Raw genomic sequence first — 8376 nt, 5'->3', positions numbered from 1 at the left:
CGTCCTTTCTGCTCAGTTCATTGGACACAGTCTGGTGGGAACGCATCCCCAGCCCTTGGACACACCCGAGCTATATGTCTGAAAATTCATAACCCATGCCATTCACGCCGAAGAGTTCATTCCGATACTGTTTGGCAGGGTCTGGCATTGTACGGTTGGATTAAAAATAACACAGTGCTACTGTATAGTGGTGAGTAACTACCAACAGAGAAATAATTTCATATAACAATTTATCATACATTGTGTACAGTATATTAAATAGTCCTAAACATTTTGTATGTATTCAAAGCAACCATGTATACAAATTGTAAGTATCAATTGATATATTCATATCACTTGTCAAGTAATGTATTCTTGGATTTGTTAATAATTAAACATTAATGGATTAATCTTATTGTCCAAATAAAATGATATGTATGTCGGTTAAATTCTCTATCTCTGTTATTTTTACAAATAGCAAAATTCACATTTATTTAAATTTTGAGTTTAAAAAAAAAAATAGGGATCACACTTCTAAATTAGCGAAATGGAGTCCAGAAGGGTTCCCTTATATGCGCAGGTGTTTTCTTCATTGCGAGAGTAGCGGCAGGTGTATTTTTGCAGATTTTTTAAAAATCATTTGAGGGACTTAAAAATATGCTTGCACCCATTTTCATGTACCCCAAATTTGATGGGCATAGTTATTTTTCCGCAAAAACGTCTAAATGCTCTTCTGCATCACCTTCTTCCAAGCCGCATTTATGCACCTGCAACAGCTATTTATAAACCCAAATTTCTTCTGCAGGCAAAAACGGGTGTACCCATAGTGATCCCCCAGGTCTGGACATCCTTTGGGGGTCCTAGGACTATTTCCCAAAAATTCCTGTTTTTTTCATGGATTCAAATTTCGCCGGTTCCCGATTTTGCTTACTATGGAATTGAATACGGGGAATAGCGAGCATGCGTGCAATACTTTTCCACCTGGAAAACAGACGAAGGAGGCGAAAAGTCCAGCAGGCGAAAAGTATTGACTTTTCACCTCAAATTGAATATGGGCCTATGTATTAGGGAAGTTTATTGGATCAATGAATTTAACTTTCTCCAGTAGGGCTCAATGAATCAAATTGATTGAAATTATATATATATTTAATAGGGTTTTGTTATTTACCTTATAAATAACATAACCTGAAGTACATGTTGGGGGTGTGAATATATGGAGTTTATGTAAAATATGTGGATATAGTGTTGACCGGCAATATATAAGAATAAGTGATCATACAGTAATTAAAAATAAAAAAAATATTTCTTGTGGAAAAATTCTACTATGCGTTAGTGAAACTTACTGGATCTGTGTGTTGGGGAAGTTTATCGAATTAATGAATTTAACTGTCTCTCCCTAGTGGTTCTCTAGGTAACAATTGATTTAAAAGGTATAGTTTAATAGGGTGTTATTATTCACCATATGGAAAATATACACAACTTGAAATACATGGCGGGGGTGTAAATATATGGAGTATATGTAGACTAAGTGGTTATGGTTTTGATTGCTAGGGTAATATATAAGAATAGTGATCATACAGTAATTAATATTAAGAAAAAAATATCCCTGTGGAATAATGTTTCTTGCAATTCCTTTCCTGTAGAATGGTTCTCCTTGCAACTCTTGTTCATAATTATGAAAAAATGTTTTATGTATTAAATGAATTTCACATGGGATTGTTATATAAGTTTATAAGCAACAATCATTTGGAAGCCTTAGGGATTAAACATGCAGAGCCGGCCCTAGCCAAATTAGTGCCCTAGGCAAGATTTTGGGTGGTGCCCCCTTCCCTGTGGGATCCTGAAAAGGGGTGTGGCCTCACAGAAGGGGCCCTCACCCAGCACAGCACCCCCCTATCCCAGCACAGTATCAGCACAGACCACCTCTATCCCAGCAGAGCACCCCTCTCCCTGCAGTGAGCACCACAGCACCTCGGCCCTCTCCCAGTTGCAAACTTACTTTATTTGAGCACAGCCTGCAGAGCTTTCCGACTCAAGGTACAGAAAGCCGCAGATGGCAGACCCGCTTTTCCTGTCTCAGACTGGCAGGCCGCTGCTGTGTGTGATGATTGCTGGAGGTGGAGCCCAGAGTCGTGAGGTCTGACTCACTACTCCGAGCTCCACAAAGGCCCATGGTACAGCAGCCCTCCCATTCCCTTTACTTAAAGTCATGAATGAGCCTCTGCCCATGCAAAGAAGCTGATTTGATTGTGTGATGCCTCAGATCCAGCCCAGCACTAACCACTGGCCACTGTCTGCTGCTGCCCGCTCACTGTTTGCTGCTGCCAGGTCCAATCGGAGCTGTCAGCTGAGCTGTGCAGCGGGCAGTGGCAGTAGCAGCTGCCAGAGTCTCTACAAAGGGCGGCAGCAGGTGCCCCGGCCATGCCTGCACCAAACCTCCACCGGCCATAGATGGGCTTGGATGCCCCTAGGCATTTGCTTAGTTTGTCTATGCCTAGGGAAAGCTCTGCACACATGCTAACTGTTAAATCAATTAATGGAATGAATAATAGACTGATCTGTGAAGTTCCCAGTATATGCCAATTTCATTTGGAAAAAAAATCTGGTTTGTTTGGAAGAAACGCGTCAAGAGGTCTTTTACTGGGCTACTAAAACTTTTAGTTATTTAATGGTTTATTGATAGGTATACTCCTAGAATAAATCTGCTATAATACTGCAACAGCGATTGGATACAAGCTGCAACTTGAGACTATGGAACATATACACAGTACTATCAGTGGAGTGATTAAACCTGTGAATGGAGACGGTGTCTGGAGATCAGCAGTGAGAGACCTCACCAGAGCCCTTTTTGGCATGTCGCAAGCGAGCTCTGCCAGTCTCTGTAACGACGTCCACACACAGGTTATAAATATACCAAATGGAGGTGAAGGACACTCCGTAATACAAGAGCAGAGGCTTGAACAGCAGCGGGGAGATTTGTCTCCAGTAACAGCTTAAGCACAGTTAGCTCCATTGGTAATCTGTGAGAAATGGATTATTATCCACTACAAGTTAGAAATGTAATGCCATAAAGTCTGTTGCAGGTATATAACCAGCCGATCAGGAATTGCAGAGATTATGTGAATTTTGCTATATGGAATATCACTGTTTTAGATATACAATTTAATCAACTTACATATCATTTTATTTGGACATTAAGATTAATCCATTAAGGTTTAATAACATACTGTATACAAGAATACATTTTTTGAAGAGTGATATGAATATATCAATTGGTACTTACAATTTGTAAACATGGTTGCTTTGAATTGATGCATTCAAAATGTTTTAGGACATATAAGCAATGTGTACATAAATTGTTATATTAAATTATTTGTCTGTTGGTAATTACTTACCACTATAGCGCTGTGTTCTTTTTAATCTTTATTGTTGTTTTTGGGCTGGCTGCCTATACACAGCTGCTCTTAGAGATGATTGAAGGAATCTCCTACCCAATGCCGGGTATTTAATTAGATTTTAATTGTACTGCTGAAGCAGTTCCTGATGCATTTGCTGGTTGCTAGGTGCACTAAATGCCTGTGGTCCCGATTTGTCATGACTGACTTTCAGCCACTGTTCTGCTGCTGAGATTCTTGGTATCCATGCTTCTTCCATTGTAGATGGATACTGCTCACTGGGCACACCACAAATGCCGCCACCTCCTCCAAGCTATGATCTTGCTCTTGGCCAAAAACAATGGCTCCCTTTTGCCACTAAGTCACACCATATGTACGACCTATGGTTCCACCTGGAAAAGAAACAATATCTGAACAAATTTGCATTGTATCATTACCTCTGATCATCCAATTGTTTTAGGGTAGAGCTTATTTCCCCTTCATGCTAAGGGCCTGGAAGTGACGTGAGTGAGTGCGGAAGTACAGTTCCATTCCCATTAAGGCCACCTAAAGAAGAAACATATCCCCAGCTAAAGAAGAAAATTGTCCACTCATGGGCTCGGTGGCTTGCTACGCTCGCTAAAAGGATATATCCCCCTCTGTGCCCACTTGGATGGTAGGGAATGACACTGGACACTGGCTGATGACATCAGGGTCCTCTCGGTGAAGGGGATTTAGAAATTACCATAGTTTTAGTGTCACCATCTACACGCACATTCAGGTCCTGCATCGTTGAACTTATACCACTTTGTCTTTCCACATTCCATATTATTTTGTCTGGTATATTAACAATCATAACCACTTTTGTGCTACATGTCCATAGCATCATCGAAAGAGCTAAAAAGAACTAATGAGTGTATTCTACTCTGCTCTCCTAACCATGGCCCTGTCTGAGCTCTGACCTTTACCAGCTGTGTCTGTGATGTTACTACCAGAGAGTTCCAGCATTGCACACAGTCTCCATACACTACTGTTATTTCCCAATCATACTAATCACATATCCCCACATGAAAGTCCATTAATTATAAAAACACATTATACACAAATAACTATATGTAGCAATATAGAGGAGAGAGAGAGAGAGAGAGAGGAGGGGGGAGGGGGAGGGGGAGGGGGAGGAGGAGAGGGAGGGGGAGAGAAAGAGAGAGAAAGAGAGAGAAAGAAAGAGAGAGAAAGAGAGAGAAAAGGGAAAGAGATGAGAAAAACCATGCAGGGCACTTGGAGCAGCACAGACTGAACATGTCCCATATCCTGCATTAGTATTGCTGTGAGTGCCGTAACTTGGTTTCTGTATCACTCTATACAGCAAGGATACTGAGCTAGACTACACTTGGAATATACATCTATCTACAGTTTCTATCTATCTATCTATCTCATATCTATCTATCTATCTCATATCTATCTATCTATCTCATATCTATCTATCTACAGTTTAGATCTTTCTATTGATCTCATATCTATCTACAGTTTATATCTATCTATCTTAAATCTATCTCATATCTATCTAATATATATATATATATATATATATATATATATATATATATATATATATATCTAATATCTATTTATCTCCTATCTCATATCTATCTATCTACAGTTTATATCTATCTATCTTAAATCTATCTCATATCTATCTAATATATATATATATATATATATATATATATAATATCTATTTATCTCCAATCTCTTATATTTCTATCATCTATCCCAAATCTATCTATCTTTATATCTAATATCTATTTATCTCAAATCTCTTATATTTCTATCATCTATCCCAAATCTATCTATCTTTATATCTAATATCTATTTATCTCCAATCTCTTATATTTCTATCATCTATCCCAAATCTATCTATCTTTATATCTAATATCTATTTATCTCCAATCTCTTATATTTCTATCATCTATCCCAAATCTATCTATCTTTATATCTAATATCTATTTATCTCCAATCTCTTATATTTCTATCATCTATCCCAAATCTATCTCTCTTTATATCTAATATCTATTTATCTCCAATCTCTTATATTTCTATCATCTATCCCAAATCTATCTATCTTTATATCTAATATCTATTTATCTCCAATCTCTTATATTTCTATCATCTATCCCAAATCTATCTATCTTTATATCTAATATCTATTTATCTCCAATCTCTTATATTTCTATCATCTATCCCAAATCTATCTATATTTATATCTAATATCTATTTATCTCCAATCTCTTATATTTCTATCATCTATCCCAAATCTATCTATCTTTATATCTAATATTTATTTATCTCCAATCTATTATATTTCTATCATCTATCCCAAATCTATCTATATTTATATCTAATATCTATTTATCTCCAATCTCTTATATTTCTATCATCTATCCCAAATCTATCTATCTTTATATCTAATATCTATTTATCTCCAATCTCTTATATTTCTATCATCTATCCCAAATCTATCTATCTTTATATCTAATATCTATTTATCTCCAATCTCTTATATTTCTATCATCTATCCCAAATCTATCTATCTTTATATCTAATATCTATTTATCTCCAATCTCTTATATTTCTATCATCTATCCCAAATCTATCTAACTTTATATCTAATATCTATTTATCTCCAATCTCTTATATTTCTATCATCTATCCCAAATCTATCTATCTTTATATCTAATATCTATTTATCTCCAATCTCTTATATTTCTATCATCTATCCCAAATCTATCTATCTTTATATCTAATATCTATTTATCTCCAATCTCTTATATTTCTATCATCTATCCCAAATCTATCTATCTTTATATCTAATATCTATTTATCTCCAATCTTATATTTCTATCATCTATCCCAAATCTATCTATCTTTATATCTAATATCTATTTATCTCCAATCTCTTATATTTCTATCATCTATCCCAAATCTATCTATCTTTATATCTATTTATCTCCAATCTCTTATATTTCTATCATCTATCCCAAATCTATCTATCTTTATATCTAATTTCTATTTATCTCCTATCTCTTAAATTTCTATCATCTATCCCAAATCTATCTATCTTTATATCTAATATCTATTTATCTCCTATCTCATATCTATCTATCTCATATCTATCTATCTTTATATCTAATATATTTTATCCCCTATCTCATATCTATCTAATGTATGTATGTCTGTCTGTCTGTCTGTCAATTCTGGCATCAGGGCTAAATTTGTGGGGAGTTCCTGATTTTTGGTACTTTTATCACAATATACCACAACGTTCTGCTGTCATTGCGTTGTAAAATATCCCTAAGTAGAAATTCTATGTTCTCCTCTGAATCTTTGGTAGTTTAGCTAATTCCACAACTGAATTTGAAGGTTTCCCTGTGAAGTGTAAGTGTTTTTTTCAAAATTTTAAATACACTGATGAAAAACAAAAACTCTTTATTATACAATGAAAGTAATAATTGACATTTCCTGAGCCAGTTTGTATAATGGTATATTAAGATAAAGAGATAACAATCATATTTACATTGACATTGTCATTTACAGGCTCTAAAGCCCAAGTTACTTCTCTTGAAATAACGTTTATCACAGACTTCCTACAGAATGGTGACTCTACCGAGACTCCACAGCGAGAACTTCTGGTGACCGGTACCTCACCTAACACCACCGTTTCTATCAGTGTTACCAATTCTAATTTTAGTAAAGTTGTGATGGTTGGGAAAAGGGAAACTGTAATAATTCCTATCACATTATCTACGGAGCCGAAAGAAGGAGAAACATCTCCACAAACTGTGGTGATTACAGCTGATGCCAATGTCATTGTGATGTCTCGTAATTACAGAGACAATAGTGGTGATGTGATATTAATATACCCTGTACATCTGCTTGGACATAAATATAAAATAAATACTCCTAATAAAGGGCCAAAAAAACAATACAAAGAATTTCTTGTTGTTTCAAACAAAAATCAAACAACTGTTGACATCTATCTAATGGGCTCTGTAACTTTTAATGAGAATAATTACTTAAAGGGACAGAAGATGACAGTGATCCTTGAGCCATACCAAGTTATCCAAATTCAGAGTAAAGATGATCTCTCTGGCACTAAGGTCGTTTCTCAACAACCTCTTGCTGTCATAGCTGGGCACACATGTGCTGAAAATAACATAGGATGTTCCCATGTCTATGAGCATCTCCTTCCTGATGAAAATTGGGAAACCTCATCCTTTATCCCACCATTGTCCTTACAGTCTAGTAATGATAATGAGCCTTCTGATTACATTTCCCTTCGGTACAAATATAGTACAGAAAGATTGATTAGAGATGGAGTTGGAGAAAAGCTTCTGAATCTTACAAAGTCCTTAGTGAGCGTGATTAATATTGATCCCTTGTACACTTCAATCAATTATGAGCTAATACCAAAATTTTAGTTCATCACTAGTTGACCCTGACTATAATAATCTATCAAGCATCGCATGTGACCTCAATATACCAGAGACGTTTCATACTAATTCAGATGTTATTATAACCAAGACATCGAGTGTTCCTGGAATTACTATTGATGGGATGTCTTCAAAGGACAATGAGTGGATAACAATCCCTGGATCTGAATACTCCTGGGCAAAAGACATCCATGGCAGCGGCATCAGCTCTCATACTGTGCATCACCCTACAGATCCCTTTGGACTTCTCAGCATTGACAACTCAAGGAACATGGCCTATGGAACTGTTGCACCCGGAAAAAGTTAATTAAATGTCTTTTTTTGTCCTAATCACAATTTGTTTTAGTTCAGGGAATTTTATGTTGATTACCTATAGCTGATCAATAGAACTCATAACTAATTAAACTATCTAGGAGCTTTAACTCTACAGAGAAAATGTTAATGATTTTATAAAGTATGACTATTTCATTTACAAAAAGAATATAATAAACAGAAAATAAATATTTGATGCTTAAAGAGAAATTATAATCAAA

At 35.8% G+C, this 8376-nt stretch overlaps 1 pseudogene; it reads left to right on the top strand.

Annotated features, from left to right (window-relative positions):
* Positions 1-294: 294 nt before the first annotated feature.
* Positions 295-8150, top strand: LOC148453853 (peptidylaminoacyl-L/D-isomerase pseudogene; annotated as a pseudogene).
* Positions 8151-8376: the final 226 nt, after the last annotated feature.

The sequence above is a fragment of the Taudactylus pleione genome, unplaced genomic scaffold (genome assembly GCF_031769625.1).
Source record: "Taudactylus pleione unplaced genomic scaffold, aTauple2 ptg001080l, whole genome shotgun sequence".
Taxonomy (NCBI): Eukaryota; Metazoa; Chordata; class Amphibia; order Anura; family Myobatrachidae; genus Taudactylus; species Taudactylus pleione.
The sequence above is the reverse complement of the archived record's forward strand: the minus strand, read 5'-3'. Positions and strand labels throughout refer to the sequence as shown.